Source organism: Odocoileus virginianus, chromosome 2 (genome assembly GCF_023699985.2).
Source record: "Odocoileus virginianus isolate 20LAN1187 ecotype Illinois chromosome 2, Ovbor_1.2, whole genome shotgun sequence".
NCBI classification, from domain to species: domain Eukaryota; kingdom Metazoa; phylum Chordata; class Mammalia; order Artiodactyla; family Cervidae; genus Odocoileus; species Odocoileus virginianus.
In genome coordinates, this window is record NC_069675.1 from 79,907,246 (window position 1) to 79,920,227 (window position 12,982).

The 12,982-nt window shown below is 38.3% G+C and overlaps 1 long non-coding RNA gene across 3 annotated transcripts in view; it reads left to right on the plus strand.

The window, feature by feature from the left end:
- LOC139029959 (uncharacterized) overlaps positions 1-12,982 on the plus strand; it is a 103,854-nt gene that overhangs the window by 56,227 nt on the left and 34,645 nt on the right. For all 3 annotated transcript variants that reach the window (XR_011482308.1, XR_011482311.1, XR_011482310.1), the window contains exons 3-4: positions 161-359; positions 1,666-1,794. This is a non-coding gene — a long non-coding RNA (uncharacterized lncRNA). The remainder of the gene's footprint in view (positions 1-160; positions 360-1,665; positions 1,795-12,982) is intronic.

Genomic DNA, 12,982 nt, shown 5'->3' on the forward strand with positions numbered 1-12,982 from the left:
CATCCTCTTTTGTCTTTAGCTGATGATGGTATTTAAAGTGAGGGTTCCAGCCATTGTGGTGAGTTATTAAGTTTCCCTGGGTCTCACTCATGTATACATGTTATTAAGCTTTTGTTTAACTTTCTCCTATTAATCTGTCTCATGCCAATTTAATTCTTAGAGCAGCCAGAAGAACCTAGAAGGGTTGAAGAAAGCCTCCTATGAGAGCTGGTGAAGGACAAGCAAGGGGAAGATTCCAGCTCCTGGAGGAGGACCTAGCAAACAACAGGATTTGTATCCAGGACACAGAGAAAGGAAATGGGATTCAGGGTGGGAGCCCATTACAGAAGAGACCTGGAGGAAGTGAGGGCAGAACCATGGTGAGTGAAGATACACAGAGGTGCCCAAAGGCTCAACCAGCCATGTCATCAAACCTCAAGCAGCAGTACTATCAGATTAGCTCTGCTGGTGGGTTTGAGTTGTCTGAAAATAGTCAGGGTAGAAACAATTTTACTATGGAATTTGCCAACACCAAGACTTCAGGCTGAAGTTCTGTACTGCCTGTTGTTCTCTTGGTGCTGAGACAAATGAACAAGGAGTCCAGATGTCTGGAGTCCAGAGTCCAGTTTTGATAATTAGTTCAAAAAGTAGATGACTTTTTAAAGATAAATCTAAAATACATTTATTGCACTGAGTTTGAACTTTGGTCCGTTTTCTGCTATTAGAGCAGAGAAATAAAATCTCAAGTTTCTAAGCTCTAATGATGAACATATGTCATCAAGGTAAAGTTCTCAAAAGAAAATCTATTTTTACCAGGGCATGCTAATTTTGGGAATAAAAGTCAAATGCAAAGTATGTGCCTACATCAATCATATCAGAGCTTCTCACCCCAAACATCTGCTGGTTCATGTCCTCTCCTTAAGGTATCTCTTTCACAAAGAGAAACGGTGTGTGTAAATGTATTCATGGCAGAGAGAAAAGCGGCTGCTCTGTTCTGCTTAGCCGGTCTCATGACCATCTGCTTTCTGTCTTCTCTTGCCCTGAGCCTTCCTTGTACTTGCTGGGTGCTGATCACCTGATACCCTGAACCTGGGATCCTGGGGCTGGTGGGATGCAGTAGACAACAGAGTAGGAAGGTCCTTGAGTTTTTTGTTGAAAGGAAATACAGGATTTGAGAAAGTCAGGTAGAAGTGACAGATGGGGTTGTAGAAGACAGCTGTAACTCAGGGGAACAGAGAGGAAAGTTCAAGTCAAGCAGGCATAGAGAATAGTGAGTGGCCACATTTAGCAGCATCTCAGTTTCTGGGCTAGGAGAGGGACGGGGTGAAAAGACAGAGTTCCTGCCAAGGAAGAGAGGAAGAGAGACTTTCAAGGCAGGGGCACAAGGCCAAAAGAAAAGATAGACATGCTAAGGGCACAGAGGAGAGGCAGGTGGCCACTTACTGGAAGGCAGACCAGAGAAGACAGCAAGTCTGCTAGTTGCAGTTATCTTTACTGCTGTATCCAAATCTCTGAAACTGTCCTTCATGAAGAGTAGGAGGTTTCCCTGAACCCAGAGGGACATGGTTTAGGGAGTGGGCTTTCACAGAGGAACAGATAGCCCTGGAAGTGGGTATTTGAAAGTAGTCCAAGGACTGGGTATCAGGTAGATCATTAAAACTCCTCTCTCCTGCTTTATTTCAAAAGCCTCCACGGTCCTGAAGGAACCCTGATGGCTTCTCTTAGGTATCAGGAAGAACGGCGTCTACTCAGTCTTATTCAGACCATGGTCTGGGAAGGTGTCAGTTCTCGGTCCTCCCAATAGTCTGAAAGGTGGTAAGTGTCCCTTCAAACTTCAAAGGAATTTCCAGAGCCCTTTGGGAAGCCAAATCAAGCTCTAGATGATGGCCCTTCAGTCAATACGACACCAGCAGTACTGAGTTCATCAAGAGGAGGTGGGCCTTTAAAATATTACTCATCCCTGAGATACTATGGCTTATCTGAACTCAAAGAAGCTGACATTTCTCTGAGGGTGTATATAATTTATTTTTTCCTTAGTCTTTTCCACGTTTTCCTCATTTGAAAATAGACAGACCTGATGTCTGATGTCTATAGACATTACCACATGGCTGATATTCTTGTCCATCTCCTGAGAACTAGTCTGTCTTCCAGTGGCTAATCAAGGGCTTTCCTAAGACTGTAAGAACTCACTTTGGTCTGACAGCACAGTCACAGGAAATGCCTGGGGACCAAAATGTCATTCATGGGTGACTCCTCATCAGTTTCTGACTGGCTGTGGGTGGAAACTCTAGGTTTACATTGAGTGGGTTTCTCACTCTTGGTGGGGATAATTGTGAGGCATGTATTTTACAACAATTGGGACTTCCGTGGTTGATTAAGCTGGTGGTTCAGTTCAATTCAGTTCATTTCAGTTTCTCAGTCTTGTCCAACTCTTTGCAACCCCATGGACTGCAGGACTCCAGGCTTCCCTGTCTATCACCTACTCCCAGAGTTTACCCAAACTCATGTCCATTGAGTCGGTGATGCCATCCAACCATCTCATCCTCTCTCATCCCCTTCTTCTCCTGCCCTCAATCTTTCCCAGCATCAGGGTCTTTTCAAATGAGTCTGGTCTTTGTATCAGATGGTCAAAATATTAGAGTTTCAGCTTTAGCATCAGTCCTTTCAATGAATATTGAGGACTGATTTCCTTTAGGATGGACTGGTTGAATCTCCTTGCAGCCCAAGGGACTCTGAAGAGTCGTCTCCAACACCACAGTTCAAAAGCACCAATTCTTCGGTGCTCAGCTTTCTTTATAGTCCAACTCTCACATCCATACATGACTACTGGAAAAACCATAGCTTTGACTAGATGGAACTTTGTTGGCAAAGTAAGTCTCTGCTTTTTAATATGCTATCCACATTGGCCATAGCTTTTCTTCCAAGGAGCAAGCATCTTTTAATTTCAGGGTTACAGTCACCATCTGCAGTGATTTTGGAGCCCCAAAATATAAAGTCTGTCACTATTTCCACTGTTTCCCCATCTATTTGCCATGAAGTGATAGGGCCAGATGCCATGATCTTAGGTTTCTGAATGCTGAGTTTTAAGTCAACTTTTTCACTCTCCTCTTTCACTTTCATCAAGAGGTTCTTTAGTTCTTCTTCATTTTCTGCCATAAGGGTGGTGTCATCCTCATATCTGAGGTTATTGATATTTCTCCCAGCAATCTTATTCGAGCTTGTGCTTCAACCAGCTCAGCGTTTCTCATGACGTGCTCTGAATAAGTTAAATAAGCAGGATGACAATAGACAGCCTTGACAAACTACTTTCCCGATTTGGAACCAGTCTGTTGGGCCATGTCCAGTTCTAACTGTTGCTTCCTGACCTGCATACAGATTTCTAAGGAGGCAGGTCAGGTGGTCTGGTATTCCCATCTCTTGTAGAATTTTCCACACTTTTTTGTGATCCACACAAAGGCTTTGGCATAGTCAATAAAGCAAAAGCTGGTGGTAGTCAGCTTAATAATATTCTCCTTAGCTGTGTACATAAACCACATTCTCCAAGGTAGATAAACTCAATCCCCAACTCTGCTCCTGGAAGACACCCAAGCAAGAGTGAGAAATCAAAGATTTTTGTGCTATTTTGCTAAATGGAGTTTATATACTGATGTTTAAGTTTGATTTTCTGAAATAATTTTAAATTATTTATCCATTTAAAACATTTTTCACTAGAAAATTATGATGTGATGACTAAAAATACAAGAATATTTTAAAAGGTGGATTAAAAAACATTATTTATCTTCTAAAACTTAACAAATCTTGTTATACACCATAGCCAGCTTTTAAATAAATGAATAAAATGCATTTGAAACTCAGAAATATATGCTGTGACTCTACTGCCTCATCTAACCTATCACATAGCACACATCTAAACCCAGTTTTACCAGCTTGTGTGATGTGGTGTAACAAAGGATTTGTGAAACACTCAGAAAGGTATCCAGACGGTGTCAAGAGTTCATAATGAGAATTTCTTGCTGTAAACAAGCTCAGATTTGACATCTAGAGCCTTGAATTTGTCTATATCAGCTGTAAAATCAATGTAGACAGTATACATCCAGAATTTAATTCCCTCCAAAGACAACAGGTAAGAGAAGAACTAGTAATTGCAATGTTACATTTCAGGTTCTATCTGAAGTCCACTCAGAGCAAGGCCCCATGAAAAGGGCCATCAGATCTGTCAGGAATTCAGAGACCCACTGAACTTGATTACAGCTGCCTGTATATGGAGATAGAGAGGCAACTGAGTCAGAGGTTTCACTCTTAGTGATGTTTCATTACTCAGTTAAGATGGGATCTGTGCAATTTTTCCATTGCAAAGGCACAAGCTTCCTTTGGGAACACGAAGTAGTCTGTGGGTGATACTTTGAAACTCTATAAGGAGCAGGTTCCCCCAAGAATGTTGCCTCCAGTGTTCTGTCTTTATGCATTTGCATTAATGCCTCTCTGAGAAGTGCCTTCATCTTAACATAAACTCAATCTGATCACATCTGAATAACAAATCAGCTATTTACAGCATCAAGGACACACTTGACCCAGTGATGAAACTATTCTTAATTTCCTCTGGAGGACTTTTCAAAGGGGAATGTCCGGTGAATATTGTGTCCTTACTTCCTGTCTCTCATCAGGACTGAGTCTCCCTCTCACAGCACCTGGAGCTTTGAGTAACAGGGAACCCGAGGTCTAAGGTCTTCTTCAGGGTTTACAAATCCATGTTGCTGCTATGAACATCAGCACAACTGTACCACCAGTTTACCAAGAAAAATGGATAAAGGCTTAAAGAAACATTTGGTTGACATACTGCCTGGACCATAAAATCTCTGCTCAGGTACAACTGAGTCCCATCATCTTCTCCTTAAGAAGAAATAAGCTATATAGCTTCAAACTCTCAAGAAAAAGAAAAGAAAAGAAAAAATCCAATGAAGATATTTTCTTCAGGGTATAGCTCTGTGTGCCATCTGACTTGGTATGTAAAGGCCGAACAAGATTAATGGCGATGTGTGTGCAGGACAGATTTCTGGAGAGCAGGGGTTTACTGCTCAGCACTGAACATCCTGCATATATTTCTCTCTTCCCAGCTCTGTTGTGATCACTTGAAATAGGCTGTAATGGGAGTCTCTATACTATAAACTCTGCAAATGCTTCAAATTGAGACATTTTCTTTTCCTGAAAGTCTATTTACCAGCACATAACTGAATCTGGATTTACCTCTAGCCTGGTGAGGACCACACTCAGAAAACTAAGATCATGGCATCTGGTCCCATCACTTCATGGCAAAGAGATGGGGAAACAGTGGAAACAGTGACAGACTCTATTTTTTTGTGCTTCAAAATCACTGCAGATGGTGACTGCAACCATGAAATTAGAAGATGCTTGCTACTCGGAAGAAAAGTTTTGACCAACCTAGACAATATATTAAAAAGTAGAGACATGGCTCTGCCAACAAAAGTCCATCTAGTCAAAGCTATGGTTTTTCCAGTGGTCATGTATGGATGTGAGAGTTGGACTATAAAGAAAGCTGAATGCCAAAGAACTGATGCTTTTGAACTGTGGTGTTGGAGAAGACTCTTGAGAGTCCCTTGGACAGCAAGGAGATCCAATCAGTCCATCCTAAAGGAAATCAGTCCTTAATATTCATTGGAAGGACTGATGCTGAAACTAAAACTTCAATACTTTGGCAACCTGATGTGAAGAACTGACTCATTTGAAAAGATCTTGATGCTGGAACAGATTGAAGGTGGGAGGAGAAGGGGATGACCGAGGATGAGATGGTTGGATGGCATCACCAACTCAATGGACCTGAGTTTGAATAAACTCTGGGAGTTGGTGATGGACAGGGGAGGCCTGGAGTGCTGCAGTCCTTGGGGTTGCAAAGAGTCAGACATGACTGAGCAAATGAACTGAACTGGTGAGGACCAGAGACCGGGAAGTCAGACTAGAGAGTATGTTCTTAGAGGCAGAGGATACCAGAGAGCAAGTGGTAGTTCAAGTGCAATGCATTGTCTGGGAGGCCTCTCAGGGATTATGGTGATGCCCTAACATGTGGGTGTGAAATACCCTCCTCATAGCCCCAAGGACAAATAGGAGTTGGAGCAGGAAGCTTCAGGGTGGTCAGTCAGCATGCAAGAATAGACAGGCAATGTCATCAGATACGTGGATAACTGTCTCAGGAAAAAAAAAATGCTAGAGATTAAAAACACTGTCACAGGAATGAAGAATGACTTCCAAGGGCTTTTTAGGAGATTAGACAGCTAAATAAAGAAACTCTGAGCCTGAGGATATATTAACAGAAACCTCCAAAACTGAAGAGCAAAGAGAATAAAGATTGATAAAAAGAGAAACAGAAGGGATATCCAAGCAGTATGGGACAGCTGTGAAAGTTGAAATGTATGCATAACAGGTATACCAGGAGACGAAAGAGGAAAGGAACCAGACAAACATTTGAAACAATAAGGACTGATAGTTTCTCCAAATGTCAGATACCAAACCACAGATACATGAATCTCAGAGAATGTCAAGCAACAAAAATGCCAAATATTAAACCTAAGTATATTATTTTATTATTTTCACAACATAGAAAATCAAAGGAAATGGTAATGGGAACAATATGCTTGATAATCTGGGAGCTAAATTTAAAAAGAAAGAAAGAATGTGCACTGAAGAAAGAATAAGTACAGGCAAAATGAAAACTTTTTTTTCTTGTTCTTAATTGATCTGCCAGATTACAGATTGCTCCAAGATAATAATGACTATATATTTGATTATATATACCTGTGAAGATATCATGTGTATTAATAAATATAAGTGTGTGTGTGTGTATATATATATATGTATATATATGCAAATAGACAACAATATTAGGATAAATATGCAAATAAATATAATCAAAACAAAAACATATGAATGAAATATTATACATAAGTGAAATAATGACTGAAATGACATAGAACACATGGGTCAAAGAAGAAATCTCAAGAGAAATGTTTATAAGATTTTGAACTAAATAAAAATTAAAGCATGATTTCCCAAAATTTGGGGGATCCAACTAAATTAGTGCATAGAGAAAGATATTGCATGCATATAGTAGAAAAGGACAATGACCTAAAATCAATAATCTAAGTTTCTATCTTAGGAAGCTAGAACAAGAAGGACAAATTAAATCCAAATAAGCAGAATAAAATAAATTAGAAGCATTAGAGCAGAAATCAATAAAATTGAAAACAGAAAATCAATGAAGATAAAAGCTGTTTCTTTTTAAAAAGATAAGTAAAATTGATAAGCCTGAAGCCAGGCTAACTAATTATTAATGTCAGAAATAAAAGAGAGGACATCACTAGAGATCTTGTGGAAATTAAAAGAATAATAAGCAAATTCTGTGAATAAGTCTGGATCAACAAAATTGATGCTTTCAAACTGTGGTGCTGGAGAAGACTCTTGAGAGTCCCTTGGACTGCAAGGAGATCAAATCAATCAATCCTAAAGGAAATCAACCCTGAACATTCACTGAAAGGACTGATGCTGAAGCTGAAGCGCCAATATTTTGACCACCTGATGGGAATTGCTGACTTATTTGAAAAGACCCTGATGCTGGGCAAGATTGAGGGCAAGAGGAGAAGAGGGTGACAGAGAACAAGATGGTTGGATGGCATCACTGACTCGATGGACATGAATTTGAGCAAACTCAGGGAGATCGTGAAGGACAGGAAAGCCAGGCTTGCTATAGTTCATGGGGTCACAAAGAGTTGGATATGACTGAGACTGAATAACAATAGTAACAATAAATTTGATGACTGAGATGAAATTGACCAATTTCTTGAAAGACATAATTTGCCAAAACTCACCCACAAAAGTAGACCATCTGAATAGACCTGTGTCTATTAAAGAAGTTGAATCAGTAATTACTTAACTTCAAGTGTACACAGCACCATGTTCATATGCATTCACAGATGAATTCTACTGAATATTTAATGAAGAAATTATATCAGTACTCTATCATCTCCTTCAGAGAACAGGAGTAGAAGGAATATTCCCTAACTCATCCTTTAATGCCAGCATTACCGTTACACCAAAACCAAAGACATTGAAAGAAAACTATAGATCAATATCTCTCATGAATATAGATGCAAACATCCTCAACAAAATAAAAGAAAATAGAATTAAACAACGTATGAAATTACCCGGAGAATCCCATGGACAGAGGAGCCTGGCATGCTACAGTTCATGGGGTCACAAGAGTCAGACACAACATAGCAACTAAATCACCAACACAATTAAAAGAATTATACAACCCAGTGAGATTTACCTCAGCTATGCAAGGTTTGTTCAAAATCTGAAAATTATGAGTGTGATCCATCAACCAACAGGCTAAAAAAGCACATGGTCATATCAATAGATAAAATAAAGCATCGAAAAAACCTACACATATTACTGATATAAAAAATAAAACACTCCAAATAAACTAGGAATAGAAGGGCATTTCTTCAACTTGATAAAGAACATCTACAAAGTGATAATATAAATATAAACTTATGAAATAGTAAGCATCACACTATTGCATACAGAATTCTACCTGAATTTATAAAGTTTTCCCCCCAACTTATCTATAATTTCAATGCAATTACACTCAAAATTCAAATAGGAATTCTTATGAAGCTAGAAAAGTTAATTCAAGCATTCTCATATATAAATAACACTGGGTGAGAGTAAATAAGACAATTTTGTAGCAAATAATGTTGAGTTTTTCTAGTCAGATGTAAATATTCATAATAAAACTACTAAGCCAGTGCAGTAGTGGGAAAGAGACAGACAAATTAACTGATGAGGCAGAATAAAGAGCCCAAAACAAGCTTATCTATAGAAGGAGATTTAAAAATAGGAAATGTTGCAGATCATTGGGAAAGGATTAGCACAATGTTGGAACTATTGGTTATCTAAGTGAAAGATGAATAAAATGTCATAAAAGAGAATAAAATTTCAGTCCTAACTCATACCTTATCCAAAAACTCAGTGCTAGGTGGACTGAGGTTCAAAAGAAAAATTAAATGTGTAAAGCTTTTGAAAATTACACACACGAATAAGTTTATGATTTCTTAAACAAGACAGTAAGAGCATAAGTCAAAATTAAAAACTGTTGTTGCTTTAAAAATCACCAGAGTTGAGAAGATAAATCACAGACTGGGGCAAAATACTTGTAATGCACAGAACTAACACCACCAGGCTTAGCAGGTGGCTCAGTGCTAAAGAACCCACTGGCCAAGGCAAGAGATGCAGGTCTGATCCCTGGGTTGGGAAGATCACCTGGAGAAGGGAATACTCCCCACTCCAGTGGGAGAATTCCATGAACAGAGAAGCCTGGTGTGTTACAGTCCTGGGGCCACAAAGAGTCGGTCATGACTGAGTGACAAGCACAGTATCTGATGATGCTAAATATTATCACGGATTCAGAGTCATGAGGTCATATATATATATATATATATATATATACATACTCCTGGGGAAAAATAATGGGTAACAAGCCTTTGGGAGACTTATTTGGCAACATCAACTAAAAGTAAAGATCTGCTTATGCTACATGGAGATTTTGAATCTTAGAAAATAGCCATATATATATGAGGAAAGCATAGAAAAGTGTTCATGGTACCATGGTTTTAAGGGTATATTTATACAATGAAGCTTGAGCTACATTTGTCATCATGAATCAATCTCAAAAACAAATATTGAGCAAACAAAATATTGAATCTGTATAGGCGAATCAGTAGTGGTCTGTTCTGGGTAGGGGTTAAATTGCCCATTTGGACCTGGAAGGCCGAGTGGTGATCAGGAGCAATGAAATAAGCCCCACCAGAGGCAAGATCAAACTAAGATTTTGAAGATAATTTTGAATAACAAGATCAAACTTTTCTTTTTTTAAGTCCTTTCATATGGTTAGCCCCTTATAAAATTGGGATTTTAATGCTTTGTAGAAATTTTACTTACTTGTATCCATTTTTTCCCTTAAAGCTTCATTTGTATTGAAAAGACAAAATCAATTCACATTCAAACTAAAATCAATTCAATATTCCCTTAATTTTTCTGAGCTATTTCCTTTTCACATGTATTTTTTCAGAATTTAACTGGAGATTATAAATTTTATTTGGTATAAAGTGTGTGGTAGACCTAAATATTATATTTTTGTCCTTTCCTTACTGATTTAACATTAAGTGAATTCAACAATATGGACTCGTTGATTCAGAAGCTAGCCTTCTCAAAAATCAGAGTTGTAACTATTCACATCATTTCTGTACACGTTTTACAACAAACAGAAATTATGAACCTTATAAAATTACATTAATGTTTTGTTTTCTCACAAGATGGGTATTTTTCCCACAAAACGCCAATATTTAGAACATTTCCTAGTCAATGAATAGACAGCAACAAAGCACTTTTCAAATGAGACTCAATTTGTAAATGATCAGCAGCCCCACAAAGCTTTATTCAAATTCGTATCTCAGAATAATTGCAAATTACTACATGTCATGAACTGTCATTGCATGGGAGAGACCATTAGGATCTGAATTAAGACTGCAGCTGCAGTGAAAAGAGGAGGAACTGGATTCCAAAGATATTAGAACACTCTGAGTCCTTCTCCTGCTAAAGATCTGCATCTTACACTTCTATCTTATTTTGTGCCATCCACTGGTCTGACGATTCTTCTTTTATTATTATCATCCTGCATGACCTGCTGTTTTATGGTGTCATCGATGTTAAGTAAAGGATCCTTCACCCATGCTTCTGTATTTTAAAAGGTATAGGCATTGTTTTTCCACAAGGGAAAAAAATAAACTCATGAGGGATTTCTGTTTTCAAGGTTATAGCCCTCCCTACATTCAACTTCAGCAATGCTGACTATTTTAATCAGATGTTTAATCATTTGGGCATGAATTTGGGAAAACTGATACCTTTGCAACTGCCATCCAACAGTTTGATATGACTCAGTCTAAATTTTTGTAGTTTTCCCTGGAAAGTGTCTGTTCAGATCTTTCAAGGTTAGATATCTTTATAATTTTCATTGATGCTGACAGTGGGGGATATTTAGTATGTATTTGCCTTTAGCATTCGAATTATTCATTTTACTATAGTGACTAATTTTTATCATGAAACATTACAAAATGCCCACAATATGTTCATATAAAGAGTAGCATCTCAAAGAAAAACACTGAAATCATCTTGAAATGTTTGTTTCTATTATCTGGTAGTGCTGGTAAAAATTCACTTATGGTGTCATTTTAATGGTGCATTGTCTTTCATTTTGCATTCATTCAGAAAAGCAGGTTTCCAATTTTGTTATATTTATGTGGTTTCTTATTTTTAAATGTTTTTAAATGAAAATGTTGAAAATAAAGCATATATTTAGATATATGTTCATATCCTTAAATATGAACTTTCTTATCTTTAATTCCCAAAGTATGGGATTACTATCTCTAAGGATGTATTTATTTTTATAACTCTTGATACATACTTCCAGACTACCAACTACAGAGGTGTGTGAGAGCATGCACATTCCTAGATCCTTGCCCAAATAAAGTATTACCATCTTTAAAAAAATATATATTTCCAATCCATGGAGAAAAATGATAATTATTCTAATTTGAATTTTTCTGATTAATCAGATTAATTATATGTTCATCAGATTTATTTTCCATTTACCTTTCTTGTTTCTAAAATTTTCTAATTGTATGTAGAAATAAAGGACTCTGTAGCTTAAAAAAAAAAAAAGTGAAGAAATCTGTATCAGTTCAGTTCAGTTGCTCAGTTGTGTCCGACTCTTTGCGACCCCATGAATCGCAGCACGCCAGGCCTCCCTGTCCATCACAAACTCCCGGAATTTACTCAAACTCATGTCCATTGAGTCAGTGATACCATCCAGCCATCTCATCCTCTGTTGTCCCCCTCTCCTTCTGACCCGAATCCCTCCTAGCATCAGGGTCTTTTCCAATGAGTCAACTCTTCGCATGAGGCGGCCACAGTATTGGAGTTTCAGCTTCAGCATCAGTGCTTCCAATGAACACCCAGGACTGACTTCCTTTAGGATGAATTGGTTGGATCTCCTTGCAGTCCAAGGGACTCTCAAGAGTCTTCTTCAACACCACAGTTCAAAAGCATCAATTCTTCGGCACTTAGTTTTCTTCACAGTCCAACTCTCACATCCATACTTGACCACTGGAAAAACCATAGCCTTGACTAGATGGACCTTTGTTGGCAAAGTAATTTCTCTGCTTTTTAATATGCTATCTAGGTTGGTCATAACTTCCCTTCCAAGGAGTAAGCATCTTTTAATTTCATGGCTGCAATCACAATCTGCAGTGATTTTGGAACCCCAAAAAATAAAGTCTGACACTGCTTCCACTGTCTCCCCATCTATTTCCCATGAAGTGATGGGACCAGATGCCATGATCTTAGTTTTCCGAATGTTGAGCTTTAAGCCAACTTTTTCACTCTCCTCTTTCACTTTCATCAAGAGGCTTTTTAGTTCCTCTTCACTTTCTGCCATAAGGGTGGTGTCATCTGCATATCTGAGGTTATTGATATGTCTCCCAGCAATCTTGATTCCAGCTTGTGCTTCTTCTAGCCCAGCGTTTCTCATGATGTACTCTGCATATAAGTTAAATAAGCAGGGTGACAATATACAGATTTGATGTTCTCCTTTTCCTATTTGGAACCAGTCTGTTATTCCATGTCCAGTTCTAACTGTTGCTTCCTGACCTGCATATAGGTTTCTCAAGAGGCAGGTCAGGTGGTCTGGTATTCCCATCTCTTTAAGAATTTTCCACAGTTTATTGTGATTCACAGTCAAAGGCTTTGGCATAGTCAATAAAACAGAAATAGATGTTTTTCTGGAACTGTCTTGTTTTTTTCGATGATCCAGCGGATGTTGGCAATTTGATCTCTGGTTCCTCTGCCTTTTCTGAAACCAGCTTGAACATCTGGA